The following is a 20,238-nucleotide window of genomic DNA, read 5'->3' on the forward strand; positions in this document are numbered from 1 at the left end:
GCAGTGTCGGCAGGGGGCACAAGAAGGACATGTGTGCAGTCAATTACCCCCAACACATGCGGGAAATGAACTATGGCGTAGAAGGCTTGCTTGGCCTCCTGCTGTTCTTGCGCAGTGTGGGGGAAGTGAAGGTGATGGGTATCAAGTTGATGATGGCATCCAAGATAGGTGTGAGGAACTTTGATAGGGCTGGCTGTGAGATTCCTCCGACTCAGGCAGTTGTTGGTTGGAAGGTATCAGACGCCAACAAGTGTAGCACAGCCAGCAGCTTTTTTCTGCGGAGGGATGTTGGTTTTCCGCTGTGTTAGTGCTGACAGCCTGTGGGCAATGTGGGTCAGGATCCTGAGGATGGTTGTCCTTTGGAGCCTTTAGTGGGCAATGACATTCTCTGGTGTTAAGTCTCTGAGGCTGGTGCATTTTCGGAAGGTCCGCTGTCTTGTTTTGTGCTGCCTCGTGGTAGTCCTGAGGGGGGGTAATCCTGGGGCTGGGGGTGGTCCTGGGCCTGGTGGCGGTGGGTGTTGTGGCCCTCTTGGGTCTCCAAACTGCATGATTAGTAGCTCCATGGCATCTGTTGGTCTTCAGATGTGTCTCTGGGCTGGGCTCCCTTTAAACTCCAGGGGGCATATTACCAAGCAATAGCGATAATTATCGCTATTGTTTGGTTAGAGACAAAAATGTACCGCTGAGCTGCGGCGATTTTTATCACAGATAAACCTTGGTATTACCAAGGTTTATCACAAATGCGATAAAAATCGGCCACAATACATGAATAGCGCTGAAAAGTCAGCAATATTCATGCATTACCGAGCTAATGCTCTTAGCCATGTTATCCACCTCCCATTGGATAACATGGCTAAGAACTGCTCGGGGCAGGTGTTAGCTTTTGGAGATATTCGCGCTTAGCGCGAATATCTCCAAAAGTTGGTAATAGGAGATAGCGATGTTAGCGACTGTTTCCGGTCGCTAACATCTTGGCACGCCCACTTTGCATGTCATTAGTGATAACTATCATTGACATGCAAAGTGGGGCCCAAGATGGTTGCTATCTCCAACTAGCTGTTGCTAACTGGTGTTAGCGACAGCTAGGTAATAGGGAGATAATTTTATCTCTGCTTTCTTGGCTTTTAAAGCCAAAAAAGCGGAGATAAACCCCCTTGATAATATGCCCCCAGGTTTTTGTCCTACTTAAGACTAGAAAAAGGCAGGTCTTAAGTCCCTGCTGCTAACGTGCCTTATCTCCTGTTTTTAGGCCGCATCGCCGATCTGGCTTGTCGTTGAGAATATCGCAAAGTGGTGTTATCATGGGTTTTTGGACGGGAACGTCTGCTCTGCATATGATTAGTGTTAGTTGTCGCGGTCAGCCTTGACGATGTTTTTAGCGGCAGCTATCGCAGGTAAACTGACAATTTCGGTTGTTGGCGCAAGCTTGTGAATAGGGCGATAAATCTATTGCCGCTTTTATGGCGGAAAAGTGCAGCTAAATCGGCAATGAGTCCTTGAGAATATGCCCCATAGTATGAGCTTTAGCATCAAAGCTAAAGGAAATACTGGATATACAACATTCATCATGTGCATTTTATTTTTGAATAATTGCTAGGTAACGTTTTGAGTACTTATTGGAAGAAGTAATTTTGGGAATGCCTATGGTTGTTTGATTGATCCACTGATTTTTGTGAGATACATGTATCAAGGTCCTTACCGTAGGATAGCCATTATCTGTGCTGCCGTGAAGGCTTACAAGGCGACCTTTAAAGCTTATTTATCTAGTATATAAAAAAAGGGTTTCCTACATGGCACTTTTTCATGCCATGTGATACTGGAGTGCTTTTAAACTGCATTCCAGCAAGTGCATAAAGAGGTTTCTGGCTGCCAATTTTTTTTTTCATATATGTGGGTGGTATAAATACACACTGAAGCCTGCATATAACATTTAACTTCAATTCTACGCCTCTAGTGCAATATCTACAATGACGTACAATTGCCTTACTGGAATAAATGCACCAATGAATCAAATTTTACTGTGCAATTTTAGAGGCACATTACACGCACTGCAGCATTGGATGGCAGTGTCACAGATCACAGAGTCATAATACCAGCAAAAGCAAGGTGCAGAAAAAGGCAAAACATCGGGCAAGCCGGTGCAGAAAAGGTGGATTTCCTACCATCGTGTTATTGATGATGAACTCAGCTACTAAGTAAACAATGGTAATGCTGAAGACACACATGTAGGACCTCTGAGTTTTCATGAGGCATGACATGTGAAAAGGTTCTGTATGACCCCTGTATTAAAGAAGATGGCATTTAAAATCAGTATTTTATCTTTAATCATGTATCAGTAGTAGTTGATATATTGATCCTTGCTCTGCTGACACAATATGTTACTAGAGTGAATTGCAAACCGTTGTAAAATGCAGTGTTGAGGGGTGCACCTAAATGTGGTTGTGTAATATTCATAGAATACATTGTAATGTGGTTGACAACATGCACAGTAGAATGGTGCGCTAATGTCCTTAGGTACACTGCAGCGTGATCAGCGAATCTCTCTTGCATGCACTAGGGTGTTGTGTGGTGGTTTCCATGGTAAGTTTCAGCCCACCCGTACAGTGTCCTACTACATGAAATAATCACTACTGTCAGGTTGGGAGCTTAAAATAGATAAATTCAAATGTTTCTCCTATCTTCAGCAAAGCTCAAGCTTCCCAACTTTTCCATACGTTATATGCTAAGTATACAATTTTCCCTGCCCAAGAACCAATCAGCTAACACCCTTCTCATACTCTTGACAGTTTGTAATGTACATTTATCAATTTTTTACCCTTTGAAAATACACCCTCTGTGAGAACCCCATTCAAAGGGCACCAGGGCATGGAGTGAGCTACTGGGTCCAACCGTGGTGGTTGAGGCCTCATACTCATGATGTCCCAGGACCTGCCCTAGAATGGATTCTGAGCAACTGGGCCAAGTACCTCTTATGCATTTGATTCTCAGTGGTAAAGGTGATCTGCTTAGTGCAGCACCATTATTTGGTTCGCTATTTAGTCACGGATACTTATTGCTATTCGTTAAAACTCTTTTTATTTTCATCTTTTCAGGTTTTTTCAGCACGGACTATTCGTCCACTCTGCATTACGGTTTGCAATATTTATCAGTGACAGCATCAATTACCTTGAAGCAAGTCTGTGCTGCTTCGCTAGATATCGTTTATATATTTAATACCTGCAGTTTTTTTCCTTATATAAATATAGGAATACTATACATATTCTATTCCTCTCCCAGTTGTACTTTTAGCCTTAATCGGTATATGATCTGTCAGCGACACCTGTGTTCACAATTTCGGCATCTTTATCATGAGCTACGTTTTCATCTTGCTGTTTTACTTACATAATAACAGCGCACATTCAGCTCAGTTTGTGTCCTATATGTGCCTTTACCATACAGAGAGCACTGGGATATATTAGTTGAATCGACTCTGTTCTGGCCATAGCTCTGATACAAACACCTCCTCTCACAAAGAGTCTTATTCATGTGTCATTTCTGTTTTGGAGATTTTCGACATTGACACTTTAAAGAATCCATCTTTTCACGGAATCCCATGAGTATTGTTTCCTACACTCATATAGAAGTAAGTTTATGTCGGATATATATTGTCTTATGATCTCTGCATGTACTACTGGCTCTCCCATTGGCTTTAGGCTATTGAGTTATCATTTTTTCATCATGCAAAGGGCCTATAGTACAATAAATAGGTTGTAGCATATATGCCCTCCGTTTATTGGTACAGTAGCAACTATATTGTATATACCAAGTAGCATTCATGATATCAGTTTCCTTTATACATATTTGTTTCTCCAGAGGTAGTAGCGACAGTTGTGCAGCACGTCATCCATTGTGGGTTCTTCCACCATTGTCCCATTAAACATATCACGGATCCATTTACCTCCAAAACAGGTAATACTCTCTTACTTATAGGGTTCCCCTGGCCTTTATCTGCCTTGATACCATTTTTGGATAGGTATTTCATATAGCTGGGCTTCACTCCATTCACGTACCTATTGTTTCTTCTTTTTTTGTTATCGGCCATTTCATGCATATACTGGCGCTTAATGCTCAAACGTCTATGAACTGAATATGACTGTTATGTCGAGCTATGCACTGAATGGTTATATTATATATGTATGGCTTTCATACTATGAACTGAGAGTCCATACTATATATAAACCCAACGACTATGGAATGTCATGAATGTTATCAATATGTTGTTATGTCTTTTTCTAAAAGAAGTGGGCCAATTATATGTATGATATACCATGTTTATGCTATTCGGGTCTCTATATTGAGATTATGTGTCCTTTTTTTGTTATAAAAAATATTTTTGTGGGGTTTTTGTACTCTTTGCACTGTATATATATTTATGCGATGGTGTCTTGCTGGATCTATTATGTAATATATAGTATGTGTTCCTTGATATATGTGTGGTCACATTGTAAGCAGCTCCAGGTCTTCTATAGTTGTTAAATATAATTGCCCTATACAATATGTCTATAAAATAACAAATTATAATGTTTGTATTCATTTTTTGTTTAGTTTTAGTGCATTAAGACGGTGCCCTGATGAAGGCGATAACGCCGAAACGCGCGTAGTCTTATCTACCTCCTTGCCTCCATCTTTTTGTCTAAGTTTTGGTTGTACTGTTCTTTATAAATGTCTTTGTGTTTATAATGAAAACAATATTACAAATCATGCAAATATCTATATAAAATGATAAAAGTGAAAAAAGTAAAGGAAGACTTATCAAATAAATGAAAATTAATTGTTTTACTATCTTGGTCATAGACCTTTATTTGTATATTCAAAATTTGATGTTGTTATGGGCTGATAATTAGACATTTCTACATTGACCTGTTTCTGCTTTAGTCAATATTGTGACTGACTCAGCTATATACTCTTACCTAATATGTTTCTTCTCTATGTATAGCGAGTCTATTTCCAAATATAGGGGTCCCCTTCTTCCATAACAAAGGTGATTGAGCAGTCCAGGGCTCCATTAGGGGGAGGTGTGGCTACTTCTTAGTGCATACGGGCTCACAAATCAAAATGCATGCAGCTGCAACAGTAATAAGTAAATTCCCAGCCAAATACTCACTTTTATGGAAAAAGAGAAGCATTTTATTTTCTACCACACACCCAAGGACATATACGACATTCACAACAAATTTCATAGTCCTCCCTTCAGGTCGGGCTCTAGTGCCTCTTTAGTGACTCCCTGTCCCACTCAATCCTCACATTAGCAATCATGGGTATTCCCCATTCACTGTGGGTAACATCCAGGGTACCCCCTACTAGTAGTCGGACTCTCAAGAGTACTCCAACTCTAACTCAATAGTGTTCCAGAGCTATTGTGCTTCAACTAGCAGCAAGTTCCCCAGGGGCCAACTAGCTTGAAACAAGTCTTACCCGTACTGGCAGGAGAAAAGCATTTGGAATTCTGGATTGTGCTCCGTCTGCGGATGCTCACAGAGGATGCATTCCAGTTCAGGTAAGTCTGCTGCATGTGAACTAAGCTGCAGCACTCAGCTGATGGAGGATATCTCCCTCAAATTCGCAATCCTGAGGCAACCAGAGGTTATCTGTGGCTTCTCCCGTGGGGTAAGTGTTCATTCCCTCCAGATGGGCAGGGGTGGGGGTGATTATGACAATTCTGTCATGGATTCCTCGCTTTGGTGATGGTGCTCCTATAGTGTCCTCACTTCTCCGACAAGTTAGAACAAGTTGGTGCTCCTGGTGACTTCCTCTGACATATGTGTTCACCACAACTCACTGCCCATGGACTTCGGCTGGTCAGCACAGTGAAGTTCTCCTCAGCAGCCCCTCCTGCCATACCAGGTCCTCACTGCACTACTAAGTCTTCGTCCCTTACCGCCCAGCAGTATTTTCCATGATAGCCCCTCCTAGTATACAGGATTGCTGCACCCCTACCGCAGAAGGCTTTGGCACTTACCACATGGTAGCCTTTTACATGCCCATCTTTGAGGCAGCCCTCTCCTGGCATGCGAGTTGCTGACTCAGTCCTACAAACGGGCAACAACCTGACTGGTGCAGCAGCTGTTTCCTCACACCTCATGCAGGGAGTCCTTGCTCCCTCCAATACTCTTACTCTTCCTCACAGGATACACTGATCTTGGCAAGCAGGCAGGCGCTGGTGTTTCAGGCTCCAGGACAAGTGGTCATGGATTCTCAATGTGATGTCCCCTCACCCAGCAGAGAGACAAGCAGGCCTTGGCCCCCAGTCCTGGTCACAGGCAGAAGTCTTGCAGAGCTATCCCTTCTCACACAGCCTGTCTGACTGCTTGCCGGAGTACCATTTTTGGGGTCTCAAACTCTCCCTTTTATGAGCCATTTCCAGATGGTGTATTGACAGAATATCGATTTTTAAATATCGAGAAACACAAATATTGAGTTTGAAATACCGTGAAACAGAAATACCGACATCAAGAATATCGTGGTCAAGAATATCGACTTTAATTTAAGAAACATTGTTTTTTTAAATATCGGTTAGTAATATCATTTGCAAAAATATAGTTGTTTAAAATATCGATTTTTAAGTTAGTGTTATGTATTTTAGTATGTATTTTAAAAAGTATTTTGATGTATAAGGATAGCTTTTTTTATATGTGTTACATTTTTTGTAGTTATTAATGTTATATTTTATTAACATTTTGCGTTTTTTAGTTCCTTACGGGTGGTGGATTTATAGGGGAGTAGGGTGGGAAGCAATTTAATTATAATAAATTAATTATATTTTTTATTTATTAGTATTTATTTAATTTAGATTTCATAGTGCTAATTGTGGGTATAAATTTATTATTTGTTGATTATTAATTGTTCATTTTAATTCATTAATTAATTGGTAATTATGTTAATGGTGTTTTTTTCTGGAGCGGGTTGAGGGTTTATAGGGGGATAGGGTGGGAAGTAATTTAATTATAATCAAATTATTGATATGTTTAATTTATTAATATTTATTTAATTTATATTTTATACTGTTAATAGTGAGACCTAATTTATTATTGAATATGTATTAATTGGTTGTTAATTATTATTAATTAATTGGTAATTATGTGAATTGTGTCTTTTTTGTAGGAGTGGGGTGTGAGTTTATAGGGGAATATGGTGGGAAGACATTTATTTATAATTAATTGTTAAATAATGGTAATTAATTAATTAAAAACAAATATGGCAATTGTGTAATTTGAGATGAGAGTGATGGGGTTTATAGTGGTAAAGGTTGGGAAGTAAATTATTTCAAATTAATTAATAATTTGTTAATTGATATTAAGTTAATAATGTAAAACTAGTTATGGAAATTGTGGGATGATTTTTAGGTGTGTGTTGTGGTGTTTATTGGGGTAGATGGTAGAAAGTATTTTAGGTTTTAATAATTATTAATTGGTAGCTCATTAATATTCATTCATTAATTGATAAATATTTATGGTAATTGTTTATTTTTTTATGTGTGGATTTTGGTTTTATAGAGATAACGTTTGGTGAATAAATTAATTGTATCTGTTTTTTTTATTAATAAAATGTGTTTATTTGATCATTAATTATGTTAATTATGGAGGTACAGTTTTTTTAGAATTTTAGAAGTGTTTTGTGAACAGTGGGGTGCTATCGGGTAGGAAATAAAAAATATTACATTTATGTAACAGTTAATGTTTTTGTTTATAATTAATTTCTATTACATATAGTTATTTGTTCGTAAAAAAACATTTAACATTTTTGTAAAGTAATCTTTGTAGGTAATTTTATTAAAACATTGCAGTATGTTTCTATATTTTGTCATTTTAAATATGTTTTCTTTTTTTTCTTTTTTAACATCTTTTGTATTATAGTTGATATTTTGTTTGTTTTTAATTTTGAATTGACTTCAGTGGGAATATTAGTTTTTACCCCTCTGCTATCCAACACTTTCCCTACTGTTGCACTCACTGGAGTGGTAATAGTAATTTGTACCCATCCGCTATCCAACAGTATCCATACTGTTGCTGTCACTGGAGTGGGAATAGTAATTTTTTCCACTCCGCTATCCAAATCTTTCCCTACTGTCGTAGTCACTGGAGTGGGAATAGTAATTTTTACCCCTCACCTATCCAAAACCTTCCCTACTGTTGCACTCACTGGAATGGGAATAGTAATTTTTACCCCTCCGCTATCCAACATTTTCCCTACTGCTGCACTCAGTGGAGTGGGAATAGTAATTTTTACCCCTCTGCTATCCCAAACTTTCCCTACTGTTGCACTCACTGGAGTTGGAATCGTAATGTTTACCTCTCCGCTATCCAACACTTTCCCTACTGTTGCACTTTCTGGAGTGGGAATAGTAATTTTTACCTCTCCGCTATCCAACACTTTCCCCGCTGTTGCACTTTATGGAGTGCGAATAGTAATTTTTAACCTTCCATTATCTAACACTTTCCCTACTGTTGCAGTAATTGGAGTGGGAATAGTAATTTTTACCTCTCCGGTAACTAACACTTTCCCAACTGTAGCACTCACTGGAGTGGTAATAGTAATTTTGACCTCTCCGATATCCAACACTTTCCCTACTGTTGCACTTTTTGGAGTGGGAATAGTAATTTTTAACCTTCCGCTATCCAACACTTTCCCTACTGCTGCAGTACTTGGAGTGGGAATAGTAATTTTTACCTCTCTGCTATCCAACACTTTCCCTACTGTTGCACTCATTGGAGGGGGAATAGTAATTTTTACCCCTCCGCTATCCAAAACTTTCCCTACTGTTGCACTCACTGGAGTGGGAATAGTAATGTTTGCATCTCCGCTATCCAACACTTTCCATACTGTTGCACTTTCTGGAGTGGGAATAGTAATTTTTAACCTTCCGCTATCCAACACTTTCCCTACTGTTGCAGTAATTGGAGTATGGAATGGTAATTTTTACCCCTCCGCTAATCAAAACTTTTCCTACTGTTGCATTCACTGGCGTGGGAATAGTAATTTTTACCTCTCCGCTATCCAACACTTTCCCTACTGTTGCACTCGCTTGTGTGGGAATGGTAATTTTTTACCCCTACGCTATACAACAGTTTCCGTACTGTTGCACTCAATGGAATGAAAAATGTAAGTTTAAAAATGATTAAATATTGTATTGTTTTAGTTTATAATATAATGTGTTTTTAATTTGAGTTGATGTTATAGGATATATATATATATATATATATATATATATATATATATATATATATATATATATATATATATTCACAGAAAAAACCATAGGTTATAGACCATATATAGTTAGGAATTTGCATTTACAAAACCTTGAAAATTCACTGAAAAAACCATAGGTTATAGACCATATATAGTTAGGGATTAGCATTTAAAAAACCTTATTTTATTTGCACAAAACCATTGAAATTCCATATATAGTTAGTTGCACTAACTATATATCGCGGACCCGCAATCCACTGCTAATGATGTCACATATTACATCATTCATGACATGGTCAGTGACATCACTGATGACATCACTGATGACAACATCCAGTGACTGTATGTTTCTGTAAAGTTAAAATATGTCTTACATATTGAATAATGAGTGGATGTATAAGTGTCTGGATGAAGGATTTAGTAGGTGCATGACTGACTGTATGAGTGAGTGATTAAATGTGTCTCACTGAGTGCATGGGTTAGTGACTAAACTGTCTTAATTTGTGCATTATTATGTCTGTTGTTCTGTAAACTGTTGCATGTGTTGATAAGTAGCTATATGAGTAACTATATGGGTTATTGATTGGTTGCCCAAGTATTTGTATGGGAGACTGAGTGTGTGTGTGTGGGTGGCTGGGAGGTGTATGACTCTGTGCATAGATGTGTGAGCAGTTGATTCACTAGATGTATGGTTTCAAAAGTGCATGTGGAAACAGCTGTATGGGCGGTTGACTGCATGCATGAGTGTATTGGTGAGTGAATGGATATCTCAGTTCTACATGTCAAAGTAAGTACATATGTAAAACACACTCCATGTGAGAGTTGACATATATAAATAACTGAACATAAGAGCCAGTGAATGTGAGAGTGGCTGTATGAATCATTGTGAACTTGTATCAAGGATTGTATAAGAGAAAAAATATGTGTTAGTATATGTTTGAATAAGTAAGGTGTGTATAACTGTATAGTTGAGGAAATGGAGGTGTGATTGATTCTTTGCATGACTGACTAGGTGTGTGGGTAACTCCATGGATGTGTGACAGTCTGTGAGTGCCTGTTTACACTGAGTGTATCTAAGGTTATATTAGAGTCTGAAGATGTATTATCACATAAATGATATCATCAGTGATGTAATCAGTAATGTCAAATGAGATGTCAGTGATGTCATCAGTGATGTCATTTGAGATGTCATCAGTGATGTCATCAGTGATGTCATTTGAGATGTCATCAGTGATGTCATCAGTGATGTCACTGACCATGTCATGAATGATGTAATATGTGACATCATTAGCAGTGGATTGCGGGTCCGCGATATATAGTTAGTGCAACTAACTATATATGGAATTTCAATGGTTTTGTGCAAATAAAATAAGGTTTTGTAAATGCAAATTCCTAACTATATATGGTCTATAACCTATGGTTTTTTCTGTGAATTTCATTGGTTTTTTAAAAGCTAATATCTATAGCTGTAAAATATATTCTTTATTAAGTGACGTATCACGTAGCCTGTGAGACGCCTCCTGATGCATCGCATAACCGTGACGTATCGTCTCTGCAGCGCAAACCAAACCCAAAACGTAAGCGCGCCAAAACACGCTTAAAGATATATATATATTTTTTTAACCTTAATTAGACAAAATCCACACGTGCACATATCACAAACGTTCAAAAAACACAATATGTCGGACTCCCGTTACGCTGCCGGTTAGCTGCCCAGTTAACGTACCAGGAAGCACCTTTACCGCGAAAAATCGCATTTTTTTTTTCACCCCCCAGGGAACTTTAATAGCCCCCTCATCAATCCTAGGGGTTCAGGAGGGGTCTGCCTTACCCCTTTCATTCATTTACACCTTTTTTCCACCTCTTGTCTCTCGATCCCACAGAGAGGCGGCCGCTCCAGACTGTTTACAATGATAACAGCCAATCAGCTTCTCCTCAGACTCCCGTTACACTGCCGGTTAGCTGCCCGGTTCGCATACCAAGACGCGTCTCTACGGCGAAAAAATCGGAATTTTTTTTTTGGGCCCAGCGTGGCTCTATAATATCCCCTCATCAATCCTAGGGGGTCAGAAGGGGTCTACCTTGCCCCTTTCCTTCATTTCCCCCTTTGTTTTGGCCTCCTCTTGTCTCTCGATCCTACCGAGAGACAAGATGGCGGCCGCTCCGAACTGTTTACAATGTTGACAGCCAATCAGCTACTCGTCAGACTCTCGTTACACTGCCGGTTAGCTTCCCGGTTAGCTGCCCGGTTCGCGTACCAAGACGCGTCTCTACGGCGAAAAAAACAGATTTTTTTTTTTTTTTTTTTTTGGGCCCAGCGTGGCTCTATAATATCCCCTCATCAATCCTAGGGGGTCAGAAGGGGTCTACCTTGCCCCCTTTCCTTCATTTCCTCCTTTGTTTTGGCCTCCTCTTGTCTCTCGATCCTACCGAGAGACAAGATGGCGGCCGCACCGGACTGTTTAGAATGTTGACAGACACCGGAGAGCCAATCAGCTTCGCTTCGCAAAGTTCCGATAAGCGAAAAGTACGCGAACCGGAGCGCTGCCCGGAGCGCTGTTACAGATATATATCTTGATTTAAACGTTAATTTCTCAAAATCCACTGAAGCACATATATTGAGACCTAGCAAAGGCACATCGGGCTAACAGTCCCTACAATTTTGCCAAGTTTCGTGCAAATCCATTCAGCCGTTCGAGCTAAAAGTGAGTCCAACCGCCCTATGGAAAACTCAATGTTAAAAACGCGTTTTGGGACCCCCCTTTTTTCTCAGCCCCCCCTTGACGAAACCCCCCCAAATTTCCAGGAGCTGCTCGGAAACAAAATGTGCCATTTTCCTGAAAATTTCAGCCGATTCCGTCCACAAACGCCAAAGTTATTAGACATAGAATTTTCAGAAATCCCATAGGGAAAAAATCCTAACTATATATACCTACTGGCGACCGCCAGTAGGTAATATATATATATATATATATATATTTGTAAATGTTTATATATTTATAAGATTTTAAAATGAATTAAAATTATAAGTTTAATAATTGTTTTAAAGTAATACATATATGTATTACACTTTATATATGTATGATTAAATGTTTTAAATTACATTTACTTATATTTGTTAAAATGTATATTACATCTAAATAATTTCTGAAAAGTAAATCTTATTAATTAATTCATTTAACATTTTTTCTATATAAAAACAATATTTTGTACTTCGATATTTTTTATATCGATATTATTTTTACAATTGTTTTGTACTTTACATTATAAATATAGGATGTCGATATTTTTGACATCGAGATTTATGTGTCAATATTTGTGTATGGAGATATTTTTGTAATCGACATTATGTCAGTGATCCTTTCCAGACACCAAATCAGATTTAGGGTCTGAGAATATGAAGTTTCATGTTAGGGTTCTGCTTGATTTGAATTGCCTACTCCTCTTCTCTCTCTTCGTTCTGAAAGCAGTCTTTCACAGCGGGGATTTTGCTGAAGCTGATAGTCCCACAACACAGGCCTCGGGAATGACTAGAGTTCACACCGGGTCTTAGACAAAGTGATGGGTGCCTCAAACGATTAGGCCGGGTACCCAGCCCTACTCTTCATGATTCTCTCATTAGCCCTATCTCCTTAATTAATCGTGCCCAAGTCCCTTCTTTGTGACCTCTTCCTGAATCAAAAAGCACCCTTTGAAGTGTAGAGTGAGGCTTAGTCCTCCCTCCCCAGTGTGTGTCCCACCCAGCTTACATGCATGCAGCAATACACAAATCTGTTGGCGGGATTTATCTACCTCCTCCCCATGTTTCACTATGCAGACGTGCGTCTAAAAAATTGTAAACCAGGGCCATCAGTGATTGTACCATCCACAGGCACACATACAACCAGGGCATGCATAAAGCATGCACACACTGCAAAGTATTTTATCCACAATTTACTGTACCACTCACAGGCACACACACCTCCAGCACTTGCATTTAACATGCTGACACTGTCCAGCACTGTATCATTCAGATACTGTACCAATCAAAGGCACACATACACCCAGCAAAACCAAAGGGGATGATGGACAGAGTGTTGAACAATGCAAGCACTCACCCCCAGTCAACTGATCTGGGTTTAATCCATCATCATTCTTTAGCTCACTCCGCCACCCCTGTTCAGACATGGCCATATGCACATCAGTCTGACCCTGTGCCTCAGGGGAACAGTCCAGCCCGACCTGCCGAGCCATGTCTTCCTGGGACCGGAGACAAGCATCTTGGGACTGTTTTCTGGCTAATCAGCCGTCATCAGCAAGGCAAGCTTGAATCCAGGGGCAAAGTGAGCAAGGGACCCACGTCTGGGCATACCCTACCAACTTAAGGCGAACAAAGCAAAACCAAAGGGGATGATGGACGGAGTGTTGAACAATGCAAACACTCACCCCCAGTCAACTGATATGGGTTTAATCCATCGTCATTCTTTAGCTCACTCAGCCACCCCAGTTCAGACATGGCCATATGCAAATCAGTCTGACCCTGTGCCTCATGGGAACAGTCCAACCCCAAATGCCAAGCCATGTCTTCCCTGGACTGGAAACAAGCATCCTGGGACCGGTTTCTGCCCAATCAGCCGTGATCATCCAGGCCAGCTTGAATCCAGTGGCAAAGTGAGCAAGGGACCCACGTCTGGGCATACCCGGCCAACTTAGGACGAACAAAGCAAAACCAAAGGGGATGATGGACAAAGTGTTGAACAATGCAAGCACTCACCCCCAGTCAACTGATCTGGGTTTAATCCATCATAATTCTTTAGCTCACTCCACCACCCCAGTTCAGACATGGCCATATGCAAATCAGTCTGACCCTGCGCCTCATGGGAACAGTCCAGCCCGAACTGCCAAGCCATGTCTTCCCTGGACCGAAAACAAGCAACCTGGGACCGGTGTCTGGGCAATCAGTCATCATCAGCCAGGCTAGCTTGAATCCAGTGGCAAAGTGAGCAAGGGACCCACATCTGGGCATACACTGCCAACTTAGGGCGAACAAAGCAAAACCAAAGGGGATGATGGACGGAGTGTTGAACAATGCAAGCACTCACCACCCTCAGTCAACTGATTTGGGTTTAATCCATCATCATTCTTTAGCTCACTCTGCCACCCCAGTTCAGACATGGCCATATGCAAATCAGTCTGACCCTGCGCCTCATGGGAACAGTCCAGCCCGAACTGCCAAGCCATGTCTTCCCTGGATCTGAAACAAGCATCCTGGGACCAGTTTCTGGCTAATCAGCCATCATCAGCCAGGCTAGCTTGAATCCAGCCCATTGATTTATCATGCACACACTGCATCCCTCAAGTATGGTACCACTGACAGTAACACATACACCAATCATATTCACTTAACCTGCTCGTACTGCACGGCACTACATCCTTCAGGTACTATACCACTCACAGGCACATACACCTTCAGCACCTTCATATGCCATGCATGCACTTCTCGGTATTGCACCCTTCCCAGGCACACATTCATCCGAACACATATACACCACTTCCTCGCTGCGCAGCACTTCACACCAATCTAATTTAGCCAAAGGTGAGTTAAAAACACAGGCCCTGAGCTTTAAAAATGTGAGTGAGCCTGTAGGCCTCACTGCAATGACACAGGTTAGAAAGGACCAGTTCACTCCTACTGATCACTGCATGGTATCCTGCCACCACCATGCTCATTCTGCTTAACTCTTAGTGAAGGCGGTAGCCTTTCAATACTTAAAGGGTAGCGCTTTGGGTACCCCTACTGGTGCAACAAGACCGCAATACATGAGTTAGGTCTATGTCATGGGACACACGCCTGATCTGTGTTTGCCTGTGACAACAAAAATCATTAATAGGGATCTAGACCTCAGAACAGATGGGCATTACCATGCAGAGTACAATTCCGTCCCAACACCCACATGCTATATAATGTTTATATTCTCCCTGTTAGAAATGGGGGTCTCTAGTTGGCTGGGGTAGGTACCTTTGTCCAAATAGGGACCCTCATTTCTAGTCAGGGTAAGGGGAATACACACTCTAGATAACTTGTGATCACCCCCTTGGTAACTTGGCACTAGCAGACAGGCTTATCCCAAATGCAATGTGTAAAGAATGTGTACCAATACTCACAGTAACACAGTGATAACACGACAAATGGACACCACACCGGTTTCGAAAAATAAATTATATTTATCTAAACTTTAACAAGACCAAAATGACAAAAAATCCAACATACAAGAATTAAGAAAAAATTACTTTCAAAAGGTTTTAGCAACTGAGTCTATAGAAAACTATGGATGCGTGACTTAATGCAAAGTACCTGTCGTGACAAAATTCACCAAGCCAAACAGCTGCAGCGATTGAAAGCGTTGAAAAACAAAGAGATGCATTGATTCCTGAGACCTTCCTGGACGCGATGTGACAGTTCCACTGGACACAGGGGAGCGGTGCGTCAAGTCCGGTCTGTAGGGGGAAGCGACGCATCGATTCTGAGACAACTCCGATCTGCGGGTGATGCCTCACAGGGACGATGCTTGGAAATCAAAGATGCGTCGGCGAACAATACGGCGGCGTTGCGTTGATTTCTTCAGCCTTGATCCCTCAATGCATTGATTCTTGCAGCGGCGACAGGCGCTGTGTCAGTTTCAGCTCCGGCACGGAGGGGAGATTCTTCTTGTACCACGGCGTTGGGTAGGAAAAACTGTTGCAAGAAGAGCGATGTGTCGATTTCCTTGTTGTTGGGTTTGCTTTCCAGCTCCCAGTAGCAGAAACAACCTCCAGAGGCCACTCACAACCACAGGCACTCCTGGCAGGTCAGAACTCCCAGCAAGGATGTTCAGGGGAGCTGGGGGTGAAGTCTTTGTGTTCCTGACACTTCAAAACAGGAGGCAATCTCTACTCAAGCCATTGGAGACTTTCTTCAAGCAGGGGACACAGCACACAGCCAAGTCCTTCTCCTTTCCTTGGCAGAAATATCATCTGCAGGCCAACCCCAGACACACAGCAAGGGCAGTACTTCTTATAGGTTTCTCCAGCTCTTCTCCTTGGCAAAGATTTCTCTTGATTCTAGATGTAGTCTAAAGTTCAGGGGTTTTAGGTCTAATACCCCAAAATGTTTTTGTTGTCTTTGGGCAAGTGTTTTTTAGCCCAGTCCAAACCAGTTCTGTCCTCTCTGGTGCAGCTGCCCTGCAGAAGGTGGAGCAGCATTGTGTAAGGCAGACAGGCCCTATTCAGGTGCAGGGGAAATTTCCTCCAACCACTCTAAATGCAGACCAGGTGCTAGTGAGAACAGCTCCCCCTACTCTGAATTCAGCCCAGGTCTATTCAGCCCAGCCCTAACTCATTCAGGAAAGGCAGGACTCACATCAACCCCGCTCTCACCCCCTGTGGCTGTCTGAGAAAATGCACCTCCTAGCCCCTGTCACTCCAAAACCTGACAGTCAATACACAAACAGGCAGAGGCACACAGAACGGTTAAACAAGAAAATGCTTACTTTCTAAAAGTTTCAAAAATGAAGGGGAGTTAGACCCATAGGACAAGGGATAGGCAGGTCCATTAAATTCTGAAGCACCCAGGGGTAAGCCTATACCTCAGATTTTTCAAGCATAAACAATTTTTAACTTAAAGGATGAACATTTCATTCTAATATTAATCCTGGTACATTTATTTATACCTTTTACTTCATATTTTATATTTTCATTTCTCAAACATTAACAAATGGAAAATGAAGATATTGTCACTTCATAGTTAGATAGAAAAAACACTTCATAAAAAACATTTCACATATATATAGAATGAATCGTGCTTTACAAAACAATGTTAATAAAGTAAATCATGCTTTACAAAACAGTGTTTTGTAAAGAACGGTTCATCCTATATATATGTGAAATGTTTTTTATGAAGTGTTTTTTCTATGTAACTATGAAGTGAATGTCTTCATTTTCCATGTGTTAATGTTTGAGAAATGAAATATATAAAATATTAAGTAAAAGGTATAAATAAATGTACCAGGATTAATATAAGAAAGAAATGTTAATCCTTTAAGCTAAAAATTGTTTATGCTTGAAAAATCCGAGGTATAGGCTTACTCCTACTTACTTTCTAAAAGTGGCATTTTCAAACACACAATTTAAACACCATCTTTAGTAAAAAATGTGTTATTAAATTCTAAGTTCAGAGAGCTCAAACTTTATTTTTCTATCTTATCCCTATGGGAAGATATGCTTGTAAAAGGTTACAAAGCATTCACCATTCTGTCCTATGGGGCAAGATAATCTTTCAATAGTGAAAAACAAAATTGGCAGTATTTCATTATCAGGACATGTTACACACATCAGTACATGTCCTACCTTTCACATACACTGCACCCTGCCCACAGAGTACCTTGGGCCTACCTTAGGGGTGACTAACATGTAACAAAAGGGAAGGTTTGGGCCTGGCAAGTGGGTACACTTGCCAAGTTGAGATGGCAGTTAACAACTGTGCACAGACACTGCAGTGGCAGGTCTGAGTTACCTTTTCCGAGCTACTCATGTGGGTGGCACGATCATTGCTGCAGGCCCACTAGTAGTATTTCATTTACCAGCCCTGGCACACATAGGGACCCATTAGGATGTCGGGCGGATTGCCCCCACCAGGCTGGCGGTAGCCACCACCGGCCTGGCGGGGGCAATCTGCCCGACATCCTGTCCTGAATTCCCCCCGCCATATTAGAATGGCGGGGGGACCGCGGCGGACGGAAAGATCGTCTGCCGCTTTTCCGCCCCGGTCGCCTTGCGGCCGGCGCAGAAAAAGATTAATATGGTGGCGGTGTCTAATAGACACCGCCAGCCATATTAGGATGGCCCAAATCGGATGCCTTTCCGTGAAGGCGATGCCGCCACGGAAAGGCATGCGGTCTTCACTCTGGGGGCCCCCTGCGGGCCCCAAGAGTGAAGGAGAGGTGGGGGGTGCAAACGGGGGGGGTACCTGTGGTACCCCCTTCATTTGCATAAACAAAGCGTCAGGCACCGCGCGGTGCCTGCCGCTTTGTTTATGCAAATGCTGTAATGCATTTTTAGCATTGTGGCGGGCGGTGCTCTCTGCTGAAAAAGCAGGATGTGCCCGCCACTGTGGCGGGTACATCCTAATACCACCCATGGGACCACCGCGCTTATGGTGGGTGGTCCCATTCCCCCCTAGGATGACATTTACTAGGGACTGACCAGTAAGTCAAATATGCCAATCATGGATAACCAATCAAGTTCATAATTTACACAGAGAGCATATGCCCTTTAGCACTGATTAGTAGTGGTAAAATGTCCAAAGTCCTAAAACCAACAACAACAGGTCAGGAAAAAATAGGTGGAAGAAGCAAAAAGTTTGGGGCTAACCCTGCAAAAAGAGCCAAGTCAACACTCCCCAACACTATCATTGAAAAGCCTTTTTATTAAAGCATGTGCCCCTTTGCTCAGCATGGTGAATGTCTCATTTAACCAGTTGCGGCCTGTGGAGGGAGTTCCGTGGGTCCAAAAGGCGGGGTGGGGGAGGGGCAGAGTGTGGGGTAGTAAACACCGGCATATGGATGATTGGAGGTAAGGTAACAATTAAATAAATAAAACTAATTTCGTTGTGCGCCCTGCATCACTTTTGTGATCTAGGGCAAGCATCGAAATTCGTTTGATTATTTATTTTATTTATTTGATTGGAGGTAAGTAAACAATTAAATAAATAAAACAAATTAGTTGTGTGCCCTGCATTGCTTTGTGATGCAGGGCGCACAACAACATTTGTTTTATTTATTTAATTGTTTACTTACTTCCAATAATCCATATTCCAGTGTTTACTACCCCCCACCCTGCCCCTCCCTTGCCCCGCCTTTCTGCCCCACAGAACTCCCTCCATGGGCCGCAGCTGCATTTAATGACCGTCTACCTCAGCAGGTTCAAAGCAAATCATCACACATTTGAATAAACGCGTAGCTTGACCTTAAAATTATATGATCATACTACGGCTATAGACTAGATGTTCTAAAATGCCATCTAATTTAAAAATAAAATCAACGACACACCCAACTTCATGATTAACAGTTGGGTTTCAGGTCACAATGTAACACCAGCACCCTTCTCATGACAAAAAATGGAGACCGCTACTTTTTGCCCTGTTTGACCTCTCAGCATCCTTTAACACTATTGACCATTAGACCAGAAAAGGTATACTATCTACTCTCATGGATTAACAAAGTCTTTACGAGTGTTTTCTCATTCCTCTCCGAACTGCATCTACCCATTCAACACGTACTGTTTTTCTAGTGCAGGCACTGCAAGTGGTGGAGAATAAAATGATTTGTCCAGGGTCATTAAGTTTGTCAAGTAGGGAAGCTGAGATTTAGATGAAGGTCTCATGTTGCTGATGTTTTTAACGTAATCACTAGATCACATTTCTGCATCACCCTTCTCTGTTCAAATTCATTCACCTGGTGTAGTCAAAAGGATGAACAAATTATTGTGCATGTGTATGATAGAGTGGAACTAACATGGCATGTAGATATCTTTTTTCAGGCACGTAATTTTGAAAGGTACTGCCTCTTTGTCCTCGTAAAGGTTTATTAACCAAAATATATAAAAAAATTGTCAGGTTCATATGTCAGACTTGGTACTATAAACGTCTGTCGAGCTCTAAATGCCTTGGCATGAAATACGAATATGAATTTGTGGATAATGTTAAAAATATTGGATATTTAAAGAAATTATTGAGACGTTCTGTCATTTTCTTCACAAAAATAGTTTGCAGTTTTGTTTTAAATGCTCCTTTTTACCATTCTCTGTAACATCACATTATTGGGGCTCGCTGAGTTCAGTCAATGATACACAGAGCCTCATTCAGAGATTGACACAAAATGATAAAAACAAGGTGCCCGTTTTTAGGTCTCGGCTAGAAACTCGCCAGAGAACTATAGAGATCGTTTCAGCCGAGAAAATCCGACAAAACGAGATAAGAGCTGTGCACGCGCGCAG

This window comes from Lissotriton vulgaris, chromosome 6 (assembly GCF_964263255.1).
Source record: "Lissotriton vulgaris chromosome 6, aLisVul1.2, whole genome shotgun sequence".
Taxonomy (NCBI): Eukaryota; Metazoa; Chordata; class Amphibia; order Caudata; family Salamandridae; genus Lissotriton; species Lissotriton vulgaris.